Here is a 4,557-nt window from a genome sequence, read left to right as displayed (position 1 = left end):
AGAGATCTTTGTGAAGCAGCAGTGCTCATTGAGTGTCCTGAGTCATTGAGAAAAATTTGGTTTTAATGGACACAAGTCAGAATTTTGTAATTGTGGAGTTTCCGCAGGGCAAAGTTCCATCGATTAAAGAGTCGACTTTCATCAAATCAAAAATATTTGATTAGAACCATCTGAGTCTGAGTGTTTGAGGTATCTGCCTTCAGAGGACTTTGGCACCAACAACAGAGTATCATAAAAAAAAAGTATAATTCATTTTATATGATAAAAGTAGGCATCTGGTGCCATTTTTCTAAAAAAAATTCTCAACATTTTATGAAGCAATGCCGTAGTATGAAATAATGGTAATATGTTAGTCCACTCAGTGTTTACTCCCAGTGTGTAATGATGCAGGTTCAAGGTCAGTCACAACTTGTCCTCAAATAAAGTGGACAACTAATAATTTAGTCATAGTTGACAATTTAAGTTTGTTAAACATTAACAGATGCAAATGTATTTAACAAGATTAAACATTCATCTTTGTTGGTGAAAAAAAAACTGTTTTATTTTATATTATATTTTCACACAAGAACCATTTCAGTCTGTTAATTCATTCACAATGACAGATCTTAACTACTGTGGGTGTAAAAATAGATAAATGTGCAAACACTCTTTATTTTTCTGTGTAAAATATATAGCCTGCCGTCTTTGATTATATATTTGAATATTGGCACACTGTTACTGTTGATGTATGTTCTTTGAAGGCTCTCAGCCATTAAGATCATGTGTCTCTTAGTGTTGAGGTAGGAGGCAGAAGAGGTCTCAATAAACATATGTATGTATATATATATATATATACATATATATATATATATATATGTATATATATATATATATATATATATATATATATATATATATATATATATATATATATATATATATATATATATATACATATATATATACATATATATATATACATATGTATATATATATATACTACGGCATATACTACGGCATTGCTTCATAAAGTGTTGAGAATTTTTTTTAGAAAAATGGCACCAGATGCCTACTTTTATCATATAAAATGAATTATGCTTTTTTTTTACGACAACAACAGAGTATCATAAAAAAAAAAATATATAGTATATAAATATATATATATATATATATGTATATATATATATATATATATATATATATATATATATATATATATATATATATATACATATATATATATATATATATATATACATACATATGTTTATTGAGACCTCTTCTGCCTCCTACCTCAACACTAAGAGACACATGATCTTAATGGCTGAGAGCCTTCAAAGAACATACATCAACAGTAACAGTGTGCCAATATTCAAATATATAATCAAAGACGGCAGGCCATATATTTTACACAGAAAAATAAAGAGTGTTTGCACATTTATCTATTTTTACACCCACAGTAGTTAAGATTTGTCATTGTGAATGAATTAACAGACTGAAATGGTTCTTGTGTGAAAATATAATATAAAATAAAACAGTTTTTTTTCACCAACAAAGATGAATGTTTAATCTTGTTAAATACATTTGCATCTGTTAATGTTTAACAAACTTAAATTGTCAACTATGACTAAATTATTAGTTGTCCACTTTATTTGAGGACAAGTTGTGACTGACCTTGAACCTGCATCATTACACACTGGGAGTAAACACTGAGTGGACTAACATATTACCATTATTTCATACTACGGCATTGCTTCATAAAGTGTTGAGAATTTTTTTTAGAAAAATGGCACCAGATGCCTACTTTTATCATATAAAATGAATTATACTTTTTTTTTTATGATACTCTGTTGTTGGTGCCAAAGTCCTCTGAAGGCAGATACCTCAAACACTCAGACTCAGATGGTTCTAATCAAATATTTTTGATTTGATGAAAGTCGACTCTTTAATCGATGGAACTTTGCCCTGCGGAAACTCCACAATTACGAAATTCTGACTTGTGTCCATTAAAACCAAATTTTTCTCAATGACTCAGGATACTCAATGAGCACTGCTGCTTCACAAAGATCTCTGCTTTCAAATCCAAGGAATAATGTTCTACGCTGCCTGCATCATCTTTTTCCTCTTGGTGTCGGGGAACCTCGCAGCTCCTTTGGCCTGTGAAGACCTGCTGCGACCTTTAAATCAAGTGGACTCTGCCGACCTGATGGGTAGGTGGGCCTCAGTCGCAGGCAGCCTGCAAATGGAAGCAGCCAGAGCCGCTCTTAAAGAAATGGAAAGTTTTGCTGTTGATGTCAGGAATTCCTCCTACATGATTGCCACCTCCTCAAACGGGCAGTGTGAGTACTCTCAACGTAACATATCATTGGAGGGTCCTGTCATCATCTCAAAGGTCAAGAACTTCACCCTAACTGCAACCCTTCGCAGTACATCCTGTCCAGACTGTCTGGTGATTACTTTTGATGTGGAGTCGCCTTCTCACAAGTCGGTAGATCTATATCTGTTGAGCAGAAGGAGGGAAGTGCTCCCAGAGGAGATGGAGGAGTTCATGGCTCAGCTGGAGTGTCTGAAAATGCCTCCGCCTATAGTGCTGGATCCTACCAAGGAGCTCTGTCCAGAGCAACCGCAACAGTAGATCCAGTGGAAAAGATCTGATGTTTTGCAGGCCACTGTTGTTTAATTTGTGGCTATGTTCTGTCTGAATGACTATGGGAGATCAAATGAATGAAATTAAATGAAGATTTGTTTTCTTTTTAAATGCATCTCCTTTCCAAATGTTTCTATGGTCAAACTATTGGTTAATTACTGTAAATGTGAAATAAATGCCATCAACACCAAACAATTGTGTGTCTTTTGTTGACAGTTTAACCTTCACCAATCCTTTCATTAAGTTGTTACACCACCACGACCACCAGTCTGAACTACTGATGCAAAGAAGAATTAATCAACTCTCTCACAGTACTTCCACCACATTCTCCCCCTAACAGCCAAATCTCCCAGTAGAAACAAAAACCGACATGTCCACATTTTTTCAATCTTTGTTGTCCAAATAGAGTGAGCCCATATGAGTTGGAGCCTTATGGCACTTTTCCATTACACAGGTTTAACACTACTCCACCTGACTCGACTATACTTGGCATCAGTCGCTCTCCAAAAGAACTGGGGTTGGTGGAGGGTGCGAGTGTCACTTCAGGCAACCCCAAAGTCCCTTGACGTCATCATTGGCCAATACTATATTTGAATGTCCAAACTGCGTCTCCTCCCACCCAGCCATCAACAACAATCAGCAGCAAAGCCATTTATGTCCTTAAAGGGGTCAAACCTCATCAGGCCCCTGGCCCTGACAAGAAAAGAGGCAGGGTGTTTAAGGACTGCTCAGCGAGGTGGAGAGTTCACTAGTTTCTTACGTTTCCTCTTGGACTCTGGGAATGTCCCCAGTAAGTGGAAGGAGTCTACTACAATTCCAATCCCCAAGAAGAAAGCAGCTAAGTAGCTGAAGGAGTAGAGACCAGTAGCCCTGACTTCTCTGCTGTGATGTCGATTGCATGGAGAGGGTTCTATGTGATCTCCTGCACAAAATGCTGCCACACAAATGAGTGAGGTGTGGAAGAAGCAAATCTGAGTTTGTTGAACCCTGGCACAAAGCACCAGGACTTTCCACATCCTCACACAAGGATCCTATATATAGACTTCAGTTCACACTGATATTATGGATCAGGAAGTTTTTAAAAGACAGGACACAACGGGTGCTTTTTAATGATTTTAAATAAAACAAGGTGATGCTAAACCACTCGGTATCCATAGTCAGCCTGTGGAGCAGGTTGACTCCTTCAAAACTCTCAGGGGAAAAAAACCTGCCTCCCCTTTCCCCAGTGTACACAAATCATTCTAGTAAAAAAAAGAAGAAAAGCAACAGATGCAACAGCGCCTCCACTTGTTGATGAAGCAAGTGGTCAGCTTCCATGTTTTATCTCTAGTTACTAGTGTCTTATTGAATTCATACTCACCCACACGGTTAACCAGGCCAGAAAAATCCACTGAAGCACCATAAATCCCCCTTCTCAGAACTGTCAGTCTGTCACGGGAAAGCCACCCGGCTCACAGAAGACCCCTCCTCCCCCCTCCGTCAGGCAAATGTTATAAGGCTCTGCTGGCCCGGAAAAAACATCTTGAAGAAATCTTTCATCCCCTCTGCTATAACCACCCTGTCCAAACAGACTTTTAACAGCCCCCTCATCCCTTCTCCAAGACTGTTTGTTTTTTTGTTTGCATGTATGATCCTGTCAAAGACTCATTTCTGTCACTCGTGACCGACAAAACACAATAAACTAAACTGATGGATGAATAGATTATTGAATTAAATTTCTATTTTTATGCCATGCCATCCCATATGCGATTATATGAAACATCATGTATAAGGAAAGAATAGAAATAAACAATATTCTAAGATGTCATGGCGTGTTATTGTGTCATTAGATAGATATGTTGACATTCTGCTACAAAGGTAATCAGAATGCATGCTCTCCTGCATGGAGAATGAGATGTCTGCATGTGGCACAGCATGTCCTTCAAATTTTT

At 37.2% G+C, this 4,557-nt stretch overlaps 1 long non-coding RNA gene across 1 annotated transcript; it reads left to right on the top strand.

Moving 5' to 3' along the window:
* The first annotated feature begins 1,858 nt into the window (after positions 1-1,858).
* On the top strand, positions 1,859-4,326 carry LOC142899671 (uncharacterized). The gene is made up of 2 exons (XR_012928799.1): positions 1,859-2,792; positions 3,581-4,326. It is a non-coding gene; the product is annotated as an uncharacterized LOC142899671 (long non-coding RNA).
* Positions 4,327-4,557: the final 231 nt, after the last annotated feature.

This window comes from Nelusetta ayraudi, unplaced genomic scaffold (assembly GCF_046127955.1).
Source record: "Nelusetta ayraudi isolate G7.1 ecotype Tasmania unplaced genomic scaffold, CSIRO-AGI_Nayr_v1 ptg000004l, whole genome shotgun sequence".
Taxonomy (NCBI): domain Eukaryota; kingdom Metazoa; phylum Chordata; class Actinopteri; order Tetraodontiformes; family Monacanthidae; genus Nelusetta; species Nelusetta ayraudi.
This window is presented reverse-complemented; position numbering and strand designations above follow the sequence as displayed.